Here is a 26,986-nt window from a genome sequence, read left to right on the forward strand (position 1 = left end):
CATCGTCTCCAGCTCTGTCTTTGTCCATACTCTGTGGTTGGCCCTACGCCACTGCCACAGTGCTTGTCCGACTCCCACCACTTCTACTGGCTGGCGATTCCACGCATGCGCACCCTTTCTGAGATCCCAAACGACAGGCAGGCTTATTTCTGCAACACGCCACTTCCTTGATTAATTTATGCCAAAGGGTGGTGTTTTCCTTTCTCTCTCACTCTCCTCTCGTCTACACTATACAGAATTATCTTATTGTCTGCCTCCACGGGAGAGTTTTGAAAGCATCTTTGCCACTGTTCCCTGGACAGACTGTAAAACTCGATTCTAGACTCTGCGTCCCCCAAGGACTGCGTGCTGGTGCCCGGCGTCATCCAGTAAACTAAACAACACTCCCCTCCTGGACAAGGGGCTTATAGCAGGATCGCAGGGTAGACACACAACTCCCCTCCCCCATGTCACGGTGGCTCCACCACAGGCCCTGTATCCTAAGAGGGGCTGGAGAAAGGAACACAATCCACAAGCGCATGAGAACCCAAGAGTCTCTTTCCCCCCAAAAGGCTGTGAGAGATGCATACCAGGTGTTTTCTGAGTGCCCCGTGGATCAAACACTCAACAGCAGCTGTTCAAAGCTGTAAGCTTTCTTTTTTCAACACCACTGAAAGTCTTTTTTTTCTCTATCCTTCTCAAGTGCTGGGATGTGCTCTTGAAACCCTCCCTAGCGAAGGACCAGCGCCTCCCTTGATCTGGGCCCACCAGCAGTTTTTGCTTACATTTGAGCAAATTAGCAAGTGCAGGCTGCTGCAGTCCAAGGGGGATTCTCTTAATTGCTGGAGAAAGGCGATATGAGATGTAAGCATCTCCCCCGGGAGGTTGGCTCTTGGTTAAATTAAAGCTTCCCACCAACAGCTGGTGCGAGTGGAAACATAACAAGGCATAGGGTCTGACAGAGGAAAATGATGGAATGGTCCCTCTGGTAGCCCCTTGCCTTGCCTACCATTGACGGCGAGACATTGCATGGCCGCCAGCCTTCCTCTTGCTGATTGGGTCCTGTCCTTTGCAGAATGTGATTCTATTGGGCCTTGTGGCAGATATTTTCATACTAGACTATGGGTTTCATGCCCTGCCAGGAGGGCGGACATGGCCTTTAAGGGCTCACCAGCCCAAGCTAAGGAAGGCCCGAGTGAAGGTAGGGCCTCAGCTCAGGCTGTGGGCTGTTAAAAGCCATGTCTGCCCTGCTGGCAGGGCATGAAAGCTATTCTCACCCCGGGGTTCGTCCGGCGTGTGAATGGCTTTCAAACATTTTCATTGGGGGATCCGCGCTGCTAACGCAGCCGATCTCCCGATGAAAAATGGAGAGAAAAAGATGGCTGCGCCATATGGAAAAGGGACTACGTTCCTTTTCCATGTCCATGGCGGCGATCAGACGGACGCAATGCTTCGGTCCTGCAGGTAAATTGAGGGGCTGGGAGGCAAACCTTCCCGCGATGAAAAAAAGGGAAGAAAAAAACCACCACACAGGGAAGGGCCTCAGGTGGCTGGGACAGCAGACATGGATTGTGTATTCTCGCTCGCTGTTCCAGCCACCCGATTGGCTGAGCGCCCTTCCCCGGGTGCAAATGTGCATTTTGTTATGTTACTGGGCATGTATACTGCACCCATCACCACTGCCAGTGGTCTTACGATGCTGAAGTTTGTTTGAAAAGTGCCGTAGTAACATAAATACATAGGTAAATAAATACAGCAAACGGAATCTCGTTTTCTGAGCTGCAGCTCTTGCTGTCAAGGCAGCTTTTGCCAACTGGGGGCTCCCAAGAATGACCAGGGAAAAGGCTCTTTTAGATATTTATAAATATCTGAACTTCCCTAAAACCAATCTGTCCCTGTTCGGGTTTAGAAACAGGTTCATCTGCTGGTGTGAAGAGTCCCACAAGAACTCATCTTGGCTGACGCGTTTTGAGACTATACCACCCCACCCCTTAGGCCCGCTGGCCCTATGTGTTCTCTCTAACCACTTTACTTTGTTCTTGGTATGGAGGGGGTTTGTGCAGGAGTGGACTGGCCCACAGGGAACTCTGGAGATTTCCAGGCAGGCCTCGTCACCCTGGGCCTCTTCTGTGTGGTGTTTCCAAATGTTCCCATAGGTAAAGATTTGGACTTGCTTAAAAAGTGTGATATGGGGCCACTTTGAAAAATATTTCCCTGGCCTCTTTTGGTTCCCAGTCCACCACTGGGTTTGCTCCATCTAGCAATGTTCTGGGTGCCTTTCATCCAATTGGATTTTGTACCCCCTTTTACTTCTTACAGTACATCGCCCTTCAGACCATCCAAACTGCCTCCCCATGCATAAATGAAAAGGGTAACCAAAAACCGGTGTCATCCCCTCCCCCATCTCAGTGTTATATTCTGACCATCTTTCATAAATCCAGAAATTGTAAAAAAAAGATTCAGTTCTTAAAATGAGCAGTTTTCTGAACGTATGCACTCGACATTGAAGAAGAACTGATCCTTTAAAAGGAGCAGGGCATTCTCATCAACCACTTGTAGGACTTTCACGGTGGCAGAAGCAAATGTCTTTGCCAGATCATCAACTTTCTCCTGCTGAATCATGAGACTGTTTTTCCCCTGGCCCGTGCTCTGCATCAGTTTACGGCAAGTTCCCAGCCAACCCTTATCATGGCTACACCGCCTGAGGCAGAGCACAAAGCCCAGGTGCACAGTGTTTACGCTTAGCCTCCTTCTCATCCAGACAATCCTTGGCTACATGATCAAAACCTACTTCCGTACTGCACCGTGGTCTTCTCCATCAGGCGTCTGCAACCTTTGTCTCTCCAGATGTTTTGGACTACAATCCCCATGGGCCATAGACTTAACAGTCAGTGGTGTGGGATCATGGGATCGTAGTCCAGAACCCATGGAGAGCCACAGGAGGTTGCAGACCACCACCCTACACATGCTAGCCACATGTCAAGGCCGTTTGTGCCTAAAACACCATAGTGGCAGAGATGTGTGCATTATAACCCCAAATCACTCTTTCTTATGCATACACAAACGCTGCCAGTACATTAACCAGAAAGGCCAATAATACAATTGTAATTTTCACCCCACCATTAGTCTTCTTTCAAGCCATCTTATTCATGTATTTATATATTTATTAATTTAAGTGGTAATTTACTACGGATAGAAACACACAGCAAGCAACATGATCCTGCATGCAACAAGGTGAGGATGACTGTACCCCATAAAACCATTGGCCCTTCAAATAAGTAAAGTAATTAAGTATATGAGAGCCATCATAAGTTACCCAAGTTCCACAAAAAGTGCTTACTTGTATACGCCTCTAAAGGTCTCTCAGTATGGCAATGCATGCTTGAATCACTGTGCTTTAAATGCTCTTTTTGGGATCTCATTGCTGGTGTTAGGTGTTCCTGTGTTGAGAGTCCCAGGACTGGTGGTTGAGTTAAACTCGGTGGGATTTGTTGGAGATGGACGGCCGGGTTTTCTTGGATCTGGTAGATCACAATGTTCTCGTGGGATATACTGCATAACCAGTGGACCAAGCATGTAGGGTCCATGGAACAGTAGGCCTGATGTGCTAAGCATATATGTTTGGAAGTTCTTCTTCCATTGACAGGGAGGTTATGCAATGTGCTGATGGAGTGAATGATGTAATATTTCAATTTGTGTCCCAGGACCATTCAAGTCGCCCTATTGTTGGACTCGTTTCAGCTGGTTAATTACATTCTTATCAAGGCCAGTGTACAAACCATTATAGGCTCTAGAAAAGATAGGCTAATCGCTGGCATCAGCTCCATTCTGTAATGTTATCCCAATACTAAAGCACCACACAGGGATGGTTCCCAGATGTCATTTTATTCCACTTTTATTCAGAATAAGTTGCTAGAAAACGGATAATAGCGCAAACGCAATTCACGATATCCAAATCCAGTGTATGAAATAGCAGTCCCTTATATAAGAGCGAACCATGTTTGACGAATAATGTGGCACGTATCTAAATCGCTGAGAAAGGTGAGACAAAATAAAGTTATCTATGAGGCAACCAGGAAAAAGTGACACCTGATAACCAAGATCAACACACCTGTGCTCAAACAAAAAGAAGGACAACAACTATTTTCTGTTAAAAAAAACCCCATAGTAGTAGTAGTAACAGAGTTGCAATGATGCCAGAATTTGTTTGAGAAGTGGCTGCTGGTGGTGGTCATTGATATGATATGATAAGTCATTTATATAGCGCCTGTACACAAGTGTTTCTAGGCGCGACAAGACAAGGGAAGGAGGACGGAAGAAGATAAATAAAACGATTTTACTAGGCCATGTGTCATTCCGATCGTGCAAGTGCGGGGGGTAGAGAGGGACTAAGTTCAGGGGGTGGGGGGAGTGCAAAGTAACTCGTAAGTGCTGCCAGGAGGTGGCTCATAAGTGTAGATAGTCAGGGTAAATGTAGGGTTGCAGATACAGTCCTCCCAGATAAATGCCATGTCACATCATATCATATGATAACGCGCCTATACACAATTATTTCAAGGCGTGACGAGGCAATGGAGGGGAAACAGAGGGAAGACAGAGAGAGCGATCCTACTAGGCCAGGTGACATTGAGATCACGCACGTGCAGGGGAGTGGGGAAGGGGAAAAGTGCAGGTGGCAAAGGGAGGTGGCAGTGCAATACATGGGATGGCAGTGAAATAAATATAGAAAAATAAATAGAATACATAGTGCAGCCAGCTGGTGGCAGGCACAAGGGTAAGTGCAGGCATCAGGTGTCAAGTGCTCGTAGGGGGCTGTAGGGAGACAGAAACAGTCCCTGAGTGCAAGGGTTGCCAGGGGGGCAGTGCAGATGTGCGACTGGCAGGGGGTGGGTGGTAGCTGGACCAAAGATCAGAGGGTAGCCAGGTAAACCAGTGCAGTTTCAGATTCAGCCAGGAGATCAGCAGGGGAGAGGATGTGAGGAAGGTTTTGAGGTGCTTACGGAACCAGAGATGGTTCTCCTCAAGTTTCAGAGAGGCAGGGAGGCTGTTCCAGAGGGAGGCCCCAGCAGAAGAAAGAGATCTACCACCAACTCACTGCTTGGAGAAGCGACTAACCCTGAGCGAGTTGGAGGCGGATGAGCGAAGAGCTCGAGAAGGAAGATATTTAGGAAGAGAGAGTTGATGGTTTTGAGGTCCCAGGCCGCTGAAGGCCTTGTGCACAATTCAGAGGGTTTTGAACGTAATTCTCGCCGCCACTGGCAGCCCCTGCAGAGATTTCAGTCCTGGGGAGATGCGATCCCTGGGCTTGAGGCCAGAACAAGTCTCGCAGTCCTGTTTGGGATGAGTTTCAGGGGACAGAGAGTAGAGGTAGGCAGATTTAGAAAGAGGCTGTTGCAGTAGTCCAGCCCAGCGAGAACCAGAGCTCTGGAGACAGCGAGCTTCTGGGGAAAGGAGAGGAAAGGAAGAATACCTCTGAGCAGGTGAAGCTGATCATGTTACTTCTTAGAGATGTCAGAGATGTGAGGAGAGAAGGAAAGTGTGGAGTCGAAGATGACCCTGAGGTTTTAAGCCTCACAGGTGGGAGCAGGAAGAGGGCCAAGAGAGGCCGGCCAGAGAGTGACAGGAAAGGAGGGAGCAGGTGTGACGATGAGGAGAATGTCGCTCTTACTGGCATTAAAGCAGAGATCATTGAAGTCACACCATTCCAGGATGGCTGACAGACAGTCAGAGATGAGAGAAGGAGAAGAGGTGGCTGAAGGGAGCCTGAAAATGAGCGGAGTGTCCTCTGCAGGGCACTGAAAGTTGGGGCAGAGAGCGACTATGCAGTGGGCAAGAAGTGCCAGGTATTGGTTGAACAGCCAGGGAGAGAGGTTGGCCCCTGGGGAACACCACAGGTAGAGAAAGAGATAGAGGAGAAGAAGGTCCCAAGTTGGACCTGCAAGGGTCAGTCGGAAAGGAAGAAGGTCAGCCAAGCCAGGGCCTGATCAGTGATACCCAGGTTATCACGGAGACGGTTGAGCAGGATGGCATGGTTCACCGTGTCAAAGGCAGAAGAGAGATCAAGTAAGATGAGGACACAGGGGGTGTTGGAATCGAGGTTGGAGAGCAGGTCTTCACGGATGTTCAGGAGAGCAGTTTCCATGCTTCTGGCAGCTCTGAAGCCAGACTGATGGTCATGAAGACAGCCAACAGATTAAGAGTGAAGATTAAGCTGGGATATAGCCAGCTTTTCCAGGAGCTTCCCATTCCAGGATAGGATATCCACGTTAATTAACATGGATATGACCTCATATCCACGTTAATTACGGATATCGGCCGGGGCTCTGATATATACTTGAACACTTGGGAGTCTCAGTTACATGTGGAACTGTGTACTATCAAAAAATAAATGTGTTTCGATATATTTGAAACTGATGTTTACTTCTTCTGAATCTATAAATTAACCATTATCTACATCATAGAACACTGACAGCACCAAGGTTTTCAGTTATCAAAATTGCATTTATTTATTTACAGACCAGAACTGTCACTTACATTGTGCTACAAACATATCACAATGCTTGACAATTCTGAAAAAATTGTTCTGCTTAACAAACAATAATTCATTACTATCTATGACAAAGACAATATATACATGGCTTAAATAAAGCACATTCATGAATTTAATTTATATCATCTGCCCACATAGTCCAGTGCTTCTGTGCTGTTGCACATTATTTCACACACCATTTTTATTCTATCATCTTGCAGAACCGTTCACTAGTTTTGATTATTGGCTACCCTTTTGGGGCCTCGTCTTCCTCAGGACCAGAACTTGAATTACATCAAGGTATGGTATTATTCAATATTGCAGCCTAGTACCACACTCCTATCTGGTGTGAAATCCCCAGTAAAGAAATATTGGCTGAAAAGGAATGCTGCTTCTAAATGCATGCTAACACCTTATTCATGTCTCTATGGATTGAAATGTCTTGTCTGATTTAATTTTTATAAATGAGCAATGTTGTGTATGGAAATAATGTAGCACACATACACGTCACGTCACTATTTATATATATTGCCTGTTGTGGGTGAATCGCTCTACCTCTTCCAATTAACACAGAGTCAGTAGGAAGGTGGAGCTATGTCATGAGGGCCTATAGGCCACCAGAATCTTCATTTCGATGATAATATTCTTTGAATGATGGGTGAAGGGTCAATGTTGCCTTGAAGATGCTTGCAAAGAGTGACAACAGCGAGAGCAGTTTTAGTGATTTGGCTATTCAAATTAATTTTGTAATCAGTGGGAAGCAGATGGTTCGGTGAACAGCTGCAGGCATTGTAGGCAGTTGCGGATCGAGGAACTCAACTGGCTCAAGAATGCCCTTTAAGGTGGATGGTGTGGCAGGTACGTGTTGTTGCACGTCTCCCTGCCTCTTCAATGGGCTTGGGTTGTCCTTTACGACAGATGGCCCAGAGAAGTATGTTGCATACTTGTCATTGGTTTTGGGTTCAGAGACCTCCTGATACTCGCTGTCCAGCGAGAATGCTGCAGAGCCTAGCAGGGCATGCTGTGTGCTGGCTGGGTACCCGTTCTGAAGTGGCTGGAGTTCTTTTCTCCCTCGGATCCCAGGGAGAAGTTAAGGGGAGGGATCCTGTGTCCCACTTTGGATGTTCCTGGACTTCCTTCACTGGCGGAAGCTGTAAGACAGATGTACCTTCTGCCAGGATCCAATAATTAGTTATCCTTATTGCTTCAAGTGAAGTCTTCAGATTATCTCCTTAAAGCGGAGCTCCAGCACTCTTTTAAAGCCAATTAGGCCACAGTGATTGGTGTAGACTGAGCCTACCTTAGTGAACCAATCCTGGGGACCCTCCCAACAATGTTTACAATGTTCTGTATGTGTGAGGTCCTAACCAGAGTGCTATCCACAGGAAAAGTTAAATGGGTGAACCAGGAACTCAGCATGTCCCAGAAACAATATGGCAGACCCTTTCTCTCAACAGAAAGAGCTCTGGGTTCAATCCCCTGTGATACTAGATCCAACCGACTTTCTTGTCTGCTGTGATCAAAGAAGCTTTCTGGGTAATTGTTCCCCCTGCGTGGTTCCTTTTTAAAGCAGCAGATTGTCCTTGACGATGCTGAGAGACCAGACTCTCTGGCTTCTGCAGACCACGTTCTTGCATTTTATAAATGGGGTCCCACTAGCGGGGGTGGTCTACTGCAACAATAGACTCAGACATGTCAGTTCATTGTTATTGACACTGAGGACTGGAGCTGGCTTCAGGTTGACACAGTTACAGTGAAAGGTTTGTTGGGTGGCGCGTCTCATTTGTTATCCTCTATAGCCAGGCCACATGGGTGCCGGTTTGAAGTACCCTCTATTGGTATGTTAGTTGCTGTCGCCACATGCAGGGTGTTATAAAAGAACAGGGTGATTCCATGGAGTCTTTGTCAGTTAATCAGGCTGTCCATGCAGGGGGAAGACCACCCCCTGCTTGGGATGACATTGTATTCTGCTCTCCTGCTGCTTTCCAACCAAATAGGACAGGTGCAGACTGTGCTTGTAGGCGGAGTCCATGCCAGAGTACTCATGTCCATGCATTTGTTGTGGTGTGAGCATAGGAAAATGTGTGTGGATTAGGCCCACCCATTTTCCTGAGGCAGGTCTACCATTATCCATTGACTTAAAAACATCAAAAAAGCCCAGTTGAGCCCACGCCCAGCATGCGGTCCTCACAGGCACCCTTTCTCTAGATATTACAATAGCCAGCCTGGCAAAACCTGCTCAGGAAAAAATGGCATGGTAGGCACTGAAGGAAGGAAGAAGAAAGTCTGACAGCAGTGGCCTGACTCCAGAAGTGGGGGGAGATGGAGCTTAATGCTTTTAGCACCCTGGGGCTAATAGCATTAAGCCTGCCAGCCCAGTTCCCTTAAAAAAAGCAAGATGGCCATCAGCGTAATATAGAATGGGACCCAAGTCTCTGTTCTATGTTTGTGGTAGCCTTCACAAAAGACCTGAGTGGGCAGGGAGGGACCTAAGCAGCATAACCATAGGTAAGTGTGTGAGAGGTTGGAAGGGAGACGCAATGAAGGTGAGAATAGGGTAGAGACTGGGGGAGCTGTATGACCAATTAAGAAACAAATTGGTTGCAGAGGGGAGTGGCACCAGATAGTGGTGCGGAAAACCGGTGTAAAGTATCAGTGCAAGCACACATTCCTAGCCTCTTGATTGACTGGTGAGTGAGTTTTGTCCCAGTGGCGATACTGATAGATAGACAGTAATTAGTTGTATTGCTTTGTAGTGGTGTCCAACACACCAGCAAGTTGGGGGATGGACAGGTATGAGTAGTTGGAGAGTCTCCTAAACACAAACCCTCAAACTGAGTCCAACAGTTCCTATACGCCAATGTCAATGTCACAGATTAAGCATTCTTCCTCAGAAGTCAACTAAGAAGCCCAGCCATGCACTTTTTCCTTTTTCCCCATCCCATGCACGTGCGCGTTTTCAATGTCACTGGGCCTAGTAAGATCATTGTTGTTTTTGTGTTCTCCCTTGTTTCCCTTCCCTTGCCTAGTCGTGCTCTGAAACACCTGTGTAAGAGCGCGATACAAATAAAATATCATATCAGCGCACACCACACATATCCTGCAAGCCTCTGGGATCAGGTATGATACACCCGCCAGTGTCCCTCGCACCAGATCTGTCACCCAAGGAGAGAGTTTATACACAAAACATTGACCCAGGCTCTGGAGTTCTACATCCCAGAACCAAGCTTCAGAACTCTTGCAAACATTCATCTTCTTATGACCTCACTAACAACCATGTTCTTCCATGAGTTTGCGCCAGTGCCCCTTCGCTCCCACACCATTGTTGTCTATTGCTCACCTGTCTACTGAGAGGCCTTCCATGCTTCTCTTCTCTCCATGCACCCATACTCGTCACCCCTTCTCTCCATGAACGCATACTCGTCACCCCGTCTCTCCATCCACCCATACGGCCTCTGCTTGCAGCACTCTTTGCATAAGACCATGCCTAGCGAGGAATTAGTTTGCAGTGTGGGTGATGCAAATCCATTTTATCAATAAAGAAATTCAACAAAAGCTACTTAAAAGAGAAGGCTATGTGTGAATACAATTCTTAGGATAGGAACCAGCAACCTGAAAACAAGTTATTTCCCAGTCCACATCCTTCGTACCAGTAAAGGATCTTTTTCTCAACCCTAACTGCTCGGCCCTTCAACTACTCGTCATTAAATCGTCACCAGTTTGACTGGCTGACCTTTTAAACAGTTCGACCTGTCAAAATGCTCAACCACTTAATACTGAGCAGGTACCCCCATCTACATGGCTTATAGGGAGGGGCTTGGGGTGGGAGGGAGTGGGAGGAATGCATGGTGGGGAGCATGCTTGTAAGTTGGGGATGGGTCTTTGGTGGTATAGTGTTGGGGAGGGGAAGGGGCTATGAGGGGGCGTGGAATGTATGGTGGTTATGCTTGCAATGTGGGGATGGATGAAGCAGTGGTGGGAGGCAGGGGTAACTAACAGGAGGAATGGCGGCTGGGGCAGTAGGGAATGGTGTAGCGCAGGTGATTTCACTGTCCGGCTGGACGAAGAAAGGAAGAGAACAGGGATGGTATTGGGGACAGATGAAGGGTCAGAAGTGGAGGTGGTAGGATTACTTTTTGGGAGCGGGCGAGTATTTGCATATGTTAGCCTGCTGGAGTCAAGTAATATGCAACTACTTTTAGGTATTAATAGGGGATGAACAGTGGAGAGGGCGAGCAGTTGTGATCGAGCATCAGACCACAGAGAAGGCTTCTTGTCTATAAATAGATACATAACCCTTTGTACCTGCTCTTAATTTAGCAGACATTTTAACACGGAATACTTTACAGTGAACAACAGTACAGATACTAGAGGGAATCCAAGTGCAGGGTGCCTTGACAAAAGATGCATTGATATAATGAGTGGGAACATATTAGTTGGTGACAGGGTAGGGCAGAGAAACACAGCACTGGGGCATTTGATAACAAGTGCAATCAACAAGATCACTGCCACAAAATGGGTAAGTCTTTACATAATTGCTGTTTACATGTTCATTAAGTTTGCCAAGCAGGCAGGACAGGCAGACCAGTTGCAGTTGGAGGAGGAAGAAGGTGGTGGAATGCAAGGGCTGTCCCATTCACTGGTTAGCAAGTGGAGTATGACCCTGGTCTTGAATAGTTTTACAGATTTGATTGATTTGATGTCCTGAAGGAGAGTGCTCCAATGATGTGGAGCTAGTCGTGAGAAGGAGCGCAAGTGGGTGGTGGCATGGGAATGCAGGGGGCTGTTATGATGCTGAGAGTAGAGGAGCAAAAGGCTTGCAGGACAGAGTAGAGGAAAATGCTGCCAGGAAGCAAGGCCATGAATAGTTTGAAGACAAGAAGTAGGAATTTGAAGAGGGACCCATTTTTCATTCACAGCCATCTGACTTGCTATCTGTGTGCAGAGGTGTGAGAAGGTCTAGGCAGATTTTAGAGGGTGTGTGACTTTGTTTAGGTGGGCAAAAAAGTAGAGGGGAAGCCGCATGAGTAAGCTATAGCAGTAGTCCTGGTTACCGAGCACCCGGGTAGAAATTGGCCAAGTGGTGAGTGAGGTGGGGATGGGTTGTCTGATATTTAGAAGGTTAATCCTGGCTGTGGTTGCATTGGTAGTAATAAGGGTTGTGGGCCTAAGATGAGAGAGAGATGTAGTCGAGAGGTAGGAAGATGGGGGATGGGGAAGTAGGATTGGCTGTGGGGGCTGGGAAGAAGGCAACTTCCATCTTGGAGGAGTCCATCTCATCAGGCAGTGTAGAGCTGTCCAGTGACGGGTGATAGAGAAATCATTTGCGTTGTTCTCCGAGATATCAGGGGTGCAAGAACGAAAGAAGAGAAAGATCTGGGTATCTTCAGTAAGGAGATAGTAGTTTAATCCAAATGAATAAATTCGTTTTCCCAGGGAGGAGGTGTAGTGGTGAAGAGACGTAAGCCCAGAAAAGATCCCTATGGGACTCCAGTTGAGGTAGCTGTGTGATAAGAGCTCTTGTTGTTGTAGGAGACGGGGAAGGAGTGGTGAGAGAGATAGGAAGACAACTATGTGAGTCGGGTGCCCTTCGAACCAAGAGATAAGAGACTTTGACGTAGAGAGAGATAGACTGAGCAGACTGAGGTTAGCATGAAGGTGGGAGTCCTGGGCATAGGGAAGATAGTTGGAAATATGGGTGAGATCAGTTCTCATGACGTATGCACTTTGAAACCTAGACTGGAAGGGGTCTGAGACGAATAGTTTCTCAAGATAGCTGACAATGGGTTTGACTGCCACCATCTTCAGGATTTGGTGTTGTGCAGCAGTAAAAGGACTGGGTGGTAGATTGAGGGATTTTAAGGGCCACCAGTCACTGTTTTATCTCGGGAATGGCTGTGGCCATTATATCATTCTATCATTCTGGGAAGATGCCAGAAGACAGAGAGAGGTTGAAGAGAGGAGAAGTGACCAAAAGTCATTCAATCAAGTTTCTTTATTGAATGATGTGCAAAGGACTCATGGGCAGAAGAAGATGGGTTAGCAGAGTGGAGGATATGTAGTAGCTCTGCAGGGCAGGTGGGGGTAACATGAGATAGAGAAAGGGGGGTAGCAAGGGAGATATCCTCTCACGTATTTACGTGATCTTTGAATGGAAGTGGGAGGCAAAGTCATTGGCAGAGAAGGAAGAAGGTATATTTTTCCATTGTGAGGGGCAGGCATGGCTTGGCAGCAAAGGGATAGCTTGTGGGAAAAGAGGGTGTGAAGGCAAGGAAGGAATCCATGTATGTTGTAAGGAGAGCAGATGAGTGATAGTCGTGCCTGTGGCATAGACAGAGATGCATGGCTGTTTCAGCTTTTTAATGGCTTGGGAAAGTCATGGTTCAGTGTGTGGTGTGAGAGGAAACGAAGGAGAGAGCAGGATAGAGAAAGCCAAAGGGGGTATCCAGTACCAGTAATTTGGAGAATACAAGTTCTATTGATTGGGTAAGCAGGGGACAGAGAGCCAGTTGTGAAGTCGCGACTTGACCAAGATAGGGGACAATGGAGGTAGGTATACAATTGCATTTGGAGAGAGATGAAATGGGGACAGAAATGGTCAAATGGATGAGAGACTGGTCAGAGGGGGGCATTTCAATAGAAATAGCACATGGGTTTAGAGAGGTGGACAGGAGGATAGGGTGAAGTGGCCTGATGTAAGTGTTAGTAGAAAGGGTGTGAAGGCCAAGCACGGAGGGGTCAGGAGATGTGGAGTTAAGATTCAGTTACTGAGCTTTGGACATATTTGTCAGGCTGAGGTCCCCCATTATAATAGCATGGAGAGCATCTGGGAGAGATTGCTGTAATAGTTTAAGATCAGAGAAAAAGTGATTAAGGGTGCCAGGTGGGCAACAAGTAAACATGATCATTAGGGAGGTATTATCAAGAAGTCAAACCGATATATGTGAAAAGGAAGAAGGAGAGATGTCGGAGCGTGGAAGAGGAACTGATTGTGTGTCTTTGTCACTGACAACATCTTGTTTATTCACTCGAGGAGAGTGGGAGATTGTGGCAAAGTCAGACTGAAGTGCAGCAAGAGTTGTAGTATCATGTGGGGCAATCCATGTTTCAGTGATAGCCATACCACAGAGTTTGGTGAGATAAGAGTCAACGGGTTTAGTGAGGAAGGAAGATGTGTTGCTGAGTCATTGGGCGTACTGGCATGTGAACAAGTTGGATGTGAGAGAGTGTGGGGAGAAGTCACTGGAAGCAAGCATGATAGAAGGATTGAGAGTGTAGTGGTTGGGGGTGAAAAGTCAACTTGACTGAGGTGTCAATTAAGTGTGGGGGGGATGGAGACAGGAAAGTGAGACAGAGATACAGAATGGCGGAATAGTTTGGGAGTGTGAGAGGGCATAGAAGAATGAAGAGAAGCAAGGGTAAGAGAGATGTTATTGTGGTCGGGTAGTGCTATGTGGATGATAGGCCTTGCAAGGGAGGTGGCCATTTCCTTGTTGCTATGTTGATGTGGCTGGCAGCATAGGAAGAGAGTAGCATCCAGGGACTAATACAGGCCCAACCATGTACAAACAGGGCAAAACCTGTTCTTACAATGCCTGTGTCCATGGATGCCTACAGCTGGAACACTTAGGTGCTTGGAAGATATGAGATGGCGCTTAGCTGGATCAGTGACTGTTGGCCTAATAGCGTTTGTAATGCGCAAAGTCAGGGTGTGTTTTGGTGTCTCTGCTCCTGGAAGGAGCGGCCATGCTGGTGGAATGCCCTGAGCCAAATGCTGCCTGAGGTAGTGAGTGAAAAGGGACTTGCAATGCCATTGGCCTGTCAGCAGAACATCAGTACTGTAGTAGTGCTTGTTACTATACTTTCTACGGAGGAGGCAGGAGGACATCTTCTCATGGAGATCAGAGTGAGACTTCCAACCTCTAGATGCCATTGATCAATCTACATTGTTTTATATAGCACCACAATATCTGTCACCTCAGAACCTTAAGCCAGTGCACACATAGATTGACTGGATACACCAGTTACATGTTTTAAATATTGGTGGTATTTTGGAGAGATTATTTTCTGTATTTGGTACATTATGGCACAAAATGGTCCCGGCGGCTGGGTGGTGCTGGTTGCGGTTCACTTGCCTTTGGCATCAGCTCACTCTTAAGAAGAAGAAACATCCACTGGCCCGTTCCCTTTCGGGTTTCCAGAGACATCCTGTGAACATGGATATTCAAGAGAGCTTACTGAGAATGTGAGAGGTCATTGAAATGGCTTTGTCGATTTGTGCCCTATAAACTCTCGATTCCGTTAATTGCAGCACATTTAATCTGTGATGTTGGGGAGTCTTCTGGAAACAGGACCCTGGATTATCTTTTTCTTCTCAGGGTCTCGTTGGAGCGACTGCAATCCAATACATGATGGTGTGGACTCTTTCCATTAAAGCAGCCCACCATTACAATCTCTGACATGTTTCTGTATTACTTATGTATGCCAGACGAATCTGATTCCTCACATCTTGCTTGCCTAATGTTAATTTTAAGCAATCTTTTGTTTTTCCTACTCTAATCATCAATCTCCCTAATTTTCTTTTCAGTTTTAACCTTCACTCTTCATACCCCTTACATTTCAAATAATATAGTTGTGTAATATCTACCACTTCTGGTTCCATTACATTTATTGTGTTGCTAATTCGGCCAGCCTAGATCTAGGTGAATGAATGAGGATAATTAGATTGCTCCAGTGGCATCTCTAGAAATCATTACTATGGGGTCATACCAGGCGGTACAAATAGATGAAGGGTTGCGGGTGGTGCCAGATCAAATAAGGGTCAGTAGGCCCAACTGGTTTAAGTAAACTTATATTTTGTACCTGCGTGGTTCTGGTGAGTCTTACAGCTGCAACCTGTCATGAATAGACATTAAACAGTCTGCCCGGTGCGGCCTGTAACGGGTGTCATGCTATTTTGTCTGTTATGATCTAGTGACCAGCTAGGCATTGAGAGAGTTTCTGAAGACTGGGTGATGGCCATCTACATGGAGTCGCCTGGGCTTTGACTGCCACATTTTGCTTAATAGGAAAGATGAGGTGGATCCTGAAGGTACTCAATTTATCAACTTCTGAAGAATGAAGGGCCAAGTTGACTCTTCCATGATTCAACTGTGTGACTTTAGGTTGTACACAAGTGGTCGGAGACAAATGCTTACATTGCCTGAAATCATGCAGTCAGATAGCCTCTTTTTTATTATTAGGATTTATATTGAGCGCAGCTACAGCTTTGGAAGCAACAGAGTATTTTACAACTAATAGAGGGAAGTGCACGGTGCAGGAAACAGATCACAAGGGAAGAATACACAGGAGTGGGGAGAGAACAACCAGAGAGTGACAGGACGGGCAACTTGACAGCAAAGACGCTAGAAGAAACCAAGGGAGAAAACAGTGGGAGCAGATTGCAGAGTCTCAGGTTCGGTTGTGGGGGAGGATTTGCAAACCTAATTGTCAGGGAAGAACAATTCCTTGCACAGTGAGTGTCTTGAGGACCACCCTAATTTAAAAAAAAATCGTCTTCCCACAAAAGTTGTGCACTGCAGTCCCTCCCTATGCAAGCTTCTGATAACAAGTGAAGGGTCAGCTTCCAAAGGTTGGGCTTGACTAACCCACAGGGAATACTGAGATATACCTTGGAATGAAAAATTACTACAGCAAAATTCAAGAATAAACATTTTCGAGATGATGTCTTGGTGCAGGTGGTTAGAGGTAAAGAAGAAAATGTTACCAAATATTGAAATTATAATAGAGGTGGGTGAGAGGATTGAAGTCAGTGGGAGTAGAGGGCGAGAAGGGTGATATATAGATTTAGGTGTAATTTGCAATTTCTGTACATCTTCTGCATGAGGGAAATTATCGCTTTTACTATCCATGCACTCATTCACCCTGTGCTGCACTGAGCCTCATTTTTCTGTTGTGGGGGTTGGGGTGGTACCTGCAGTAACCCTGCAATGATTATTAGCTTTGGTTAGCTGGGCCCTTCTACCCCCAGATTGGCCTTAAAGTTTTGTAGCTGTGTGTCAGTGGGGAAGGGGGTGGATATCTACTAGAATGACGACATAACTACATGTCACTGAGACACCATTTTTCCAGCCCTTTTTAGTCCTGGGAATAATCCAAAATACTGGTGGTAAGGCTATTGGGGCACAGAACTAACCCACTCCTGTCTCTTTACAAGGTGTGTAATATGCAGAAAAAAGCTCCTGGGTTGTGCCCTTAAAGATTCAGATGGTCAAGTCCTGGCTTTCAGCTCACTTCATTTGGTATTCTTGACCCGCAATTGTAGTTTTAGCTTCAGGCTACAAAGCCAGGTTTATATGTCCCATGATGCAATGCAATGATGAGAACTGGTCGAGCTAATTGAGATGTCTTTAATCTTCCCCTTGGTTTGAACATGCCTTGAAGGAGCGTAAGGGGAAGCTAGAAAGAGGTAAGTCTCTTAAAACATCTACTTCTTTGAAAGTTTCCTCGGTAGAGTCGAGACATTCGTCTCCTCGCTGTCATAGGAAACATTCCCGTTCAAGGTCTCGAAGTGGTTCCAATCAGTCTTCGAGATCTAAACACTCGAAAAAGAGGCGTCGTAGATCTCCCTCTTCTTCGTCTTCTTCCATTTCCCAGGAAAGGGTCACCTTCCCATGAAACACAACTCTCCAGCTAGGTGGGAGGAATTCCGCAAAAAAATGCTTAGTGTCTTCGAGAAAGCGGTCTCGGCCCCCTCGGAGACGGCTAAAGGTGATACCCTGGGTGAAAGACCCGAAAAATCAAAACGCTGCGAGTCGTTGCACCCGGCGAAAGAAACTGCCCAGAGCATCATGAACCCTCGAGCAAAGGCAGTAAGACCGCGTCATCGATGCCGTCGTCGAAGGTTCCTTCGACTCATAAATCTCTATCGCCGCCTTTATCGAAGGGCCCGTCGACACACAAATCGGTCGAATCGACGCCGTCTTTGACGCCGCTGTCGACACCTATAAAGGACAGACGTACTGCTGTTACTACATCTCTGTCAGGAGACGTACCGAGGGCTTCGACCAGTACCTCGAGGATGTCGTCGATAACCTCAACGACTCCGAATAGGATCCTGATCCTCTCGAGTTCTTCGAGGCCTCTTCATACTTTTTCGACACCTTTTTCGGTTTCATCGAAGCCTTTGACTTCCGCGTCGACAATTTCGACGTTTTCTCAATCGGTGACTACAAGTCTGGCCCATTCTGCTTTAGAAATGGGGTTTAAACCATACCCAAGGTCAGATTATTTCAGAGCTTTGTCTTCTATATATGAGGAAGGGGAGGATTCTGACTAAAGATTTAAGACTACAGATGTTTGGCAGTAAACCCACTTGGTAGCAGTCTGTACCACACAGATTCACTTGGTAGCTGTGGCTGAGCAGTCAGACTTCCCTCAAGAAGAGTTAGGCAGTATATAGCGTATACACAATAGGTACAGAGATACAGTAGCACAAGCAAACACTGACCAGAGCTTTGGTGTAAAAGTATATAATTATTTATTTAAAGAGACACTTGTAAATTACACTAGCACAAAGAGGTAAGTAAATTCAGCACACAGTCACTATTATATATATACAGCCCTAATTGCTTATTAGACAAGTCTTAATGAGAAACACCACTTATTTTCAGACAGAGGTGAGCGCTTAACATAAGATGGCACTCTAATAAGTTATTAAAAAGGGAGGGAAAAAGGCAGAGTTATGGAAGCACACAAATTTCAATACTTTTCAAAGAACCACAGTAAGGCAGGATAGGCAGAGTTCTACTGGAGAGCAAGGAAGTCAATTGCAAGGCCCACTCTTGGAGAGAGCAAGCAGAAAGGGTCCAGGTTCGCACAGTGGGGTTATGCCGAAAGAGTCTTGTAGATAGTTTGCACACAAAGAATGAAATTAAAGTCAGGAAAAGCTAGCTAGGTTGTCCCAGGCCAACCCAGGTTAGAAAGTCGAGGCTTTACTGTCACCCCGAAACGATCTGCCGCAAGGGAAGCCAGGCGGGACACAGTACCTTAAGTGGGAAGGACGCTCCAGCGGGGGCAGTTGTTCCTGGCAGCGGGTGCAAGTCGGTGTTTCGTCCAGAGGAAGAGGAGGTCTCGACATGGAGGAAAGATGAAGGTCGTTGCGCTGCCAGGGAAGAAACCAGCCGCGGAGTTCTTCGGTTAAAAGGTACTACCCTTCTATTCGCGGTAGTGGTAAACCGTGGTATTCCGGTTGCCGGGGTGCTTGGCACGGGCAAGGCGGCCACGAGATGCTCCAGGAAGGCGAAAAGATGGCAAAACTGGTTATCCCCACCAGTCAAAGGAAGAAGACTCTCTGGACTGGAGATCTCCTCTGTCGTCGGGAAAAGTGGTGAGACGGTTCAGCAGGGCTCCACCAGTGGTGTCGTCGTTGCAGGTCGGCTCAGCTTCTCCCTCCTCGGATTCTTAGGTCCTGTGGCGACTTCTGAAGTTCCAGTCCCCAAAGCCCTGTTTTCATGCTGCAAACCCCCATTCAGCCTAGCTGTCAATAAACATGCTAAGTGGTGAGCCGGCCGGCTCACCACTTGGGCCAATCACACAAGAGTGCGACTTGAGTTGCCAAGGCAACTCAGTCCAGGGTGCCTAAAGCCCCTCCCACACCCCCTGTAGTGCCCAGACAGAGTGCCACCACTTTTGGAGGCTTCTATGGAGAAGCCCACCAAAAAGTGGAACAAAGGGCTCGACTTGGTTTGGAGTCACAGAAGAGAACACAAACGCCATTTTATAATCGAGTTCTGGCAAAAAATACCAACTGGTGAATTAATATTAAATAAATAAACCGGCGGTATGTTCGAGGCTATATGAATTAAATAATTAAAGTTGGTAGCCTTGAACAATGGGAAAATCCCATAGAGATATATTTGCGGTCGAATATAAAAAGTAGTATCCACTGCCACCAGCCAAAACTCGATCAGGGGGGATGGAGACGTGCCCCCTTGAACAACAGACCCCGGGGCAATCGTATTGCCCCGACCAGTACGTCCACAATATGATGGTTTGTACTGGTTTCTGTTCATAATTTGGGACTAGTAAAGCCAATGGTGACTTTACATGCCCTGGGAGACAGTAGTCAGTTCCAGGGTATGGAATCTATGTTTGGGGGTCGCTACGACACCCCTGGGTTATGGCACGGAGGGTGCTGTGTAACCCACATCAAAAACACATTAAACCCTATGGAGTAAAAGACCCCATAGCCCATAAAACCCATGGCAAGACAAAGGAACACCTCAAATCATGTCTAAGAGTGGGAGTAAAAGAGTCTCACTCTTAGCAGGAGAAAAAAATAAACCCCAAAAATCCAGCAAAGCTGCTGGGGGAATCACTAGGTTTGGGAAATTAGCCTTTACAGAGAATTCTCCCTAACGCTCGCCCCTCCACCCCCCAGACTAAGGGACAGGAGGATTTAATCCACTCCTGGATGAACCTCATACCTCTAGTCGATGACATACATCCTAGAGAGTCCATCAGCATTTTGATGGTGACACCCTGACCTGTGCTCAATGGTGAAATCAAACCCTTGCAGGCAGATTGACCATCTCAATAGTTTTGGATTTTCTCCCTTCATTTGCATTAACCATCTGAAGGGTTGGTGGTCAGTCTGAATGACAAAAGTAGAACCATACAAGTATGGCCTAAACTTCTTCAGTGCCCACACAATAGCAAAACATTCTCTTTCGATAGTTGCCCACTTTGTCTCAGGATCCTTCAGCTTTCTGCTGATGAAGCAGATGGGGTGCTCCCTACCTTTCTCATCCAGTTGGCTAAGGACTGCACCTATACCTACATTAGAAGCATCTGTCTGCACAATGAAAGTTTGGTGATAGTCAGGAGCTCTCAATACTGGTGCTTGGCAAAGAGTTTTCTTCAGGTTTTCAAAGGCCTGATTGCATTCCTCATTCCATTTGACCTTCTTATGGAATTTTGGAGCGGAGATTACATTCAGTGGAGAAGCAATGGTCCCATAGTTCTCTATGAAATTCCTGTAATACCCAGTGAGGCCTAAGAAGGCTCTCACCTGGGTTTGAGTAGTAGGTGTTGTCCAATTTTTCACAGCTTCAATCTTACTGAGCAAAGGTCTTACTTCTCCACCTCCTACTTCATGCCCAAGGTACACCACCTTACTCTGACCAATTTGGCATTTACTTGCCTTTATGGTCAGAGTGGCCTGTCCAAGAGCCTGCAAAATATACCCTAAGTGGTTCACATGTTCTTCCCAGGTTTGGCTGAATACTGCAATGTCATCCAAGTATGCCATGCAGAAGTCCTCCATCCCATTCAGAACCTGATTCACCATTCTGTGGAATGTAGCAGGTGCATTCTTCAATCCAAAAGGCATAACCTTAAATTGGTATAAACCAACTGGGGTCGAACATGCAGTCTTCTCCTTGGCATGGTCGGTCAGGGCTATTTGCCAATAGCCTGATGTGCGGTCAAATGTGCTGAGGAACTTGGCTGAACCAAGTCTATCCACCAACTCATCTGTCCTTGGCAAAGGGTGGGCATCAGTCTTGGTGACTGCATTAAGAGCTCTGTAGTCCACGCAGAATCTCAATTCTTTGGATCCTGCCTTTGGTACTAACACAACTGGGCTAGACCATGGGCTAGTAGAGGGCTCTATTACCCCGAGGTCAAGCATCTTCTTGACCTCCCCTTTGATGTGGGTCCTTACATTTTCAGACATTCTATATCCTCTGCTTTTGTCTGGCAGACAGTCACCAGTGAGTATATCATGCTGTCCCCAAGGGGTCAAGCCTGGTGAAAGTGAGAACAGAGGGGCAAACTGATTTAACATGGCTTTGCACTCTTCTTGTTGCTCAGGTGTCAGATTTGAAGAGAGATTTACTCCTTCAATCTTTTCATCCAAGGGTAAACCTCTGAGGAGATCAGGGAGAGCTTCACTCTCTTATTCCTCTTCTGTTGAAGCTAGAAGCAAGGCTCCTACTTCAGGCCTGGAGACATAATCCTTTAGTCGGTTGGTGTGGAAGACTCTGGGAGCCTCGTTGGGATTGCCCAAGTCCACCAGATAGTTCACCTCTCCAAGTTTACCCACAACCTTGAAGGGTCCCATCCATTTATCTTGCAACACCCTCTTCCTTGTTGGGATCATAACTAGAACTAGCTGGTCTTGAGTGAACTCAACCATGTTAGCCTTCTGGTCATGCCACTGCTTGACCAGGGCTTGCCCAGCTTTCAGGTTATCACTAGCTTTTGCCATCATTTGTGACATTCTCCTCCGGAGACCTATCACATAGTCAGTCACTCTGACTGGGTTGGGGGAAGGAGCACTCTCCAACCCCTCCTTAATCAGGGCCAATGGACCTCTGACTGGGTGGCCATAAAGAGGTTCAAAGGGAGAATAGCCTACTCCCTCCTGAGGGACTTCTCTATAAGCAAAGAGAAGGCATGGCAATAGAAGGTCCCACTTTCTTTTAAGGGGATCTTCTAAAGCACCTATCATGCTCTTCATGGTTCTGTTGAACCTTTCTACCAATACATTTGTCTGAGGGTGGTAGGCGGTAGAGAACTTGTAAATAACTCCACAGGTTTTCCACATGGCTTTCATGCAGTGGGACATACAATTTGACCCCCTGTCAGAGATTACTTCCTTAGGAAACCCAACCCTGGTAAAAATACCAAGGAGGGCCTTAACCACAGCCTGAGATGTAACAGTCCTCATAGGAATTGCCTCAGGGTACCCAGTAGCATGGTCTACTACAACAAGAATAAACCTGTTGCCTGAGGAGGTTGGGGGATCAAGGGGACCAACAATGTCAATCCCTACCCTCTCAAATGGGACTCCCACAACTGGGAGAGGTACTAAAGGTGGCACATTCTTGGACCCAACCTTACCAGAGGTCTGGCAGGTATGGCAGCTCTTGCAAAAGTTATCTACCTCAGCCCCCATCTTTGGCCAATAAAAGTAGAGTGAGAGCCTTTCCTTGGTCTTCTTGAAACTCAAGTGACCAGCCAAAGGCATCTTATGGGCCAGTTGCAAGAACTGTTGTCTGTATTCTTTGGGTATTACAAGCCGCTTGTAGTCTCCAGGTGCAGACTCATTTGGTTCACTGTAGAAGAGGCCATCTTCCCAGTGCAACCTATACTTCCCAGGCTCTTTCCCATCAGCCTGAGAAGCTGCCTGTTGGCGAAGACCTTCCAGAGTTGGACATTCTCTCTGTCCCTTACTGAAGTCTGCCCTGTTGTGTCCACCTTCTGCCAGTAAAGACTGCAGCTCAAGATGGTCAACAGGATCCAGATCTCCAATGAGTCCTTGGCCCTCCACTAGCTCCTCTTCAGAGTCTAGCTCTACCATACAGGGATGTACCTCCCTCTCAGCCTCAGCTGGGGGTGGAGTTACAGGTTTAACTTTGGACAACCTAGGGGAAGTCCTTGTTGGAAGCACTGGAGTGCTTGCTGTTGGCTGTTTCTTGGAAGTCTTGGGTTTCCCCTTTGCTTCTTTTTTTTCAGTGATAGCAAGTTGTAACTCCAGTGGAGTAGGAGTGATATCTTTCTTCATCATCTCCTTGGGAGTACCTCTCATGGTTCTCTCCCTTGCAGGTCTGGTGAGCTCCTGTAACCTTTTACTAGGAGTCCTGGGGGTATGTGACAATACTCCAAGAGTTTTCAGGTCATTACCCAACAGAACCCTTCCTGGTACCTCACTTTGTATGCTGACAGGTATCTTCACAGTCATGTCATTACACTGGATGAGAAATGGTAATTGGGGAAGCATCTGCACAGGCCCTCCAGCTAACTTTGTGAGGCGTTTGGGCACCTTAGCAACATCCTCAGCCTGAAAAAAAGATGTATCCACCACAGTTATGCAGGCCCCAGTGTCCCTAATGGCAGGAGTCTCCTGACCATTCACCTGGACACTGTCCTTATAATACTCTTTAGTATTATCTGGGATAGAGTTATAGACATCTAAATTCTGTTGTTCCCACAGACCCAGAGACACTAAAGAAACACTGGCTGAGACTCCAATGGGTTCATCAGCCAGCAGTAGAAAGTTTCCACTTGCCATTTGTACTTCCTCCTCTGGAGCGAAGGCTAAGGAGACAAGTTGGACCCCTCTAGGTTTACATCTGGGATCTCCTTTCACATGGTCAGACGAACCACAAACATAGCATTTACCAAATGCTTTCTGGAATGGTGGCTTGCTCTTTACCACCAGAGGGCACACTACTTTGATTTGGTTTCCCTTATTGTCCTGTTTGGGGCCCTCTTTGGGATTGGAATTATTAGAATTCTCGTTGGAGTCCTTTTTTGGCTGTTTCCCCTCATCCTTTTTCTGAGTTACCCCAGAGTCCTTGCGAGTAGCCCTGTTGGCAACCCATAAGCATCAGCAGCCCTAGCTAGTTTTCTGGAATCTAATTCCTTTGAATCAGCCAAGCGCTGTCTGAGCTCAGGAGAGCAGGCATCATAAATTGACTCCAACATCACAAGATTCTTCATTCCCTCATAAGTGTTCACTTTGTAACCCTTAATCCATCCCTCTAAGTTCTTCAAACTTTCACTCACCCAGGTAGCCCACGGGGTACCATCATGCTTTTTGAGTCCTAAACCTCTTAAGGTACTGGGAAGGGGTCTTCCCAAATCTAGCTATCAAAGCTAGCTTCACACATTCATAATCCTTCTTATCCTCCTCCCCCAACTCCATTACCACATCAGTTGCAACAGAGGGGAGCCTAGAGAACAACGAGGAAAGTAACTCATTTCCTGTAATGTTCTGGAGCCCATGATTATATTCAAACAAACTCAACCAATCCAACACATCCAACTTAGGCTCATACATACCCACCAACTCCTTAGGCATCCGGGGTCTTTTGGGACTGGAACTCCTAGAGGATTCGGAGAGAGAAGCACTTTCCACAGACAATTTTTTCATTTCTAGCTCATGGTTGAGCTCCATTTCTCTGAGCCTTAGTTCTTGATGCCGTTGTTCTGTTTGAGCATTAATTCTTTTGAATTCTAATTCAAGCTTCATTTTTTCTAGTTCCATATATTGAGGATTAAGTGTGGGACCTGGTAAAGGTCCAGTAGGTACAGCTGGCAGGGCAGGTAGAGGCCCAGGGGAGACAACTCTAACATCTTCTACCTCCTCTTCTGCTTCTGACTCAAAGTTATCAATACTAACATTCATATCAATATCATTGCTGTTATCTACAGTTGCTGGAGTGGTAGGTTCCTCTGAACCACCATCCAGACTTTGGTTTGCTAACAACCTTTCTATTAGCTCCATTTTCTTGCCTTTAGTCAGGAGATTCTTATGCTTACAGAGAACTCTTAAACAATCAGCAGTTTTTGTAGCAAGGGACTCTTGACTATAACTTTCCATAGTTGACATGTTTTAGAAAATAACTTCTTTAGTGCTAAGCTTTGTGGTTAGTTGCACTAAGGTATCTATAAGCACACTAAAATGTATACTCAATACAAATCCCACCGCTGCAACCAGTGTTAGGCAGAACCCTGTGCAGTTCCCTTAGGGACCACTGCAAAAGATTTAAGACTACAGGTGTTTGGCAGTAAACCCACTTGGTAGCAGTCTGTACCACACAGATTCACTTGGATGCTGTGGCTGAGCAGTCAGACTTCCCTGAAGAAGAGTTAGGCAGTATATAGAGTGTACACAATAGGTACAGAAATACAGTAGCACAAGCAAACACTGACCAGAGCTTTGGTGTAAAAGTATATAATTATTTATTTAAAGACACACTTTTAAATTACACTAGCACAAAGAGGTAAGTACATTCAGCACACATTCACTATTATATATTTATATATATACAACCCTAATTGCTTATTAGACAATTCTTAATGAGAAACACCACTTATTTTCAGACAGAGGTGAGCGCTTAACATAAGATGGCACTCTAATAAGTAATTTAAAAAGGGAGGTAAAAAGGCAGAGTTATGGAAGCACACAAATTTCAATACTTTTCAAAGAACCACAGTAAGGCAGGATAGGCAGAGTTCTACTGGAGAGCAAGGAAGTCAATTGCAAGGCCCACTCTTGGAGAGAGCAAGCAGAAAGGGTCCAGGTTCACACAGTGGGGTTATGCCCAAAGAGTCTTGTAGATAGTTCGCACACAAAGAATGAAATTAAAATCAGGAAAATTTAGCTAGGTTGGCCCAGGCCAACCCAGGTTAGAAAGTCGAGGCTTTACTGTCACCCCGAACGATCTGTTGCAAGGGAAGCCAGGCGGGACACAGTACCTTAAGTGGGAAGGACGCTCCAGCGGGGGCAGTTGTTCCTGGCAGCGGATGCAAGTCAGTGTTTCGTCCAGAGGAAGAGGAGGTCTCGACATGGAGGAAAGATGAAGGTCGTTGCACTGCCAGGGAAGAAACCAGCCGCGGAGTTCTTTGGTTAAAAGGTACTACCCTTCTATTTGCGGTAGTGGTAAACCGTGGTATTCCGGTTTCCGGGGTGCTTGGCACGGGCAAGGCGGCCATGAGATGCTCCAGGAAGGCGAAAAGAAGGCAAAACTGGTTATCCCCACCAGTCAAAGGAAGAAGACTCTCCGGACTGGAGATCTCCTCTGTCGTCGGGAAAAGTGGTGAGACGGTTCAGCAGGGCTCCACCGGTGGTGTCGTTGTTGCAGGTCGGCTCAGCTTCTCCCTCCTCGGATTCTTAGGGCCTGTGGCGACTTCTGAAGTTCCAGTCCCCAAAGCCCTGCTTTTATGCAGCAAACCCCCATTAATTCAGCCTAGCTGTTAATTAAACATGCTAAGTGGTGAGCCGGCCGGCTCACCTCTTGGGCCAATCACACAAGAGTGCGACTTCAGTTGCCAAGGCAACTCAGTCCAGGGTGCCTAAACCCCCTCACACACTCCCTGTGGTACCCAGACAGAGTGGCACCACTTTTGGAGGCTTCTGTGGAGAAGCCCACCAAAAAGTGGAACAAAGGGCTCGACTTGGGTTGGAGACACAGAAGAGAACACAAACGCCATTTTATAATCGAGTTCTGGCAAAAAATACCAACTGGTGAATTAATATTAAATAAATAAACCGGCGGTATGTTCGAGGCTATATGAATTAAATAATTAAAGTTGGTAGCCTTGAACAATGGGAAAATCCCATAGAGATATATTCGCGGTCGAATATAAAAAGTAGTATCCACTGCCACCAGCCAAAACACGATCAGGGGGGATGGAGACGTGCCCCCTTGAACAACAGACCCCGGGGCAATCGTATTGCCCCAACCAGTACGTCCACAATATGATGGTTTGTACTGGTTTCTGTTCATAATTTGGGACTAGTAAAGCCAATGGTGACTTTAAATGCCCTGGGAGACAGTAGTCAGTTCCAGGGTATGGAATCTATGTTTGGGGGTCGCTACGACACCCCTGGGTTATGGCACGGAGGGTGCTGTGTAACCCACATCAAAAACACATGAAACCCTATGGAGTAAAAGACCCCATAGC

The sequence above is a fragment of the Ambystoma mexicanum genome, chromosome 8 (assembly GCF_040938575.1).
Source record: "Ambystoma mexicanum isolate Mex_15411 chromosome 8, UKY_AmexF1_1, whole genome shotgun sequence".
Lineage (NCBI taxonomy): Eukaryota > Metazoa > Chordata > Amphibia > Caudata > Ambystomatidae > Ambystoma > Ambystoma mexicanum.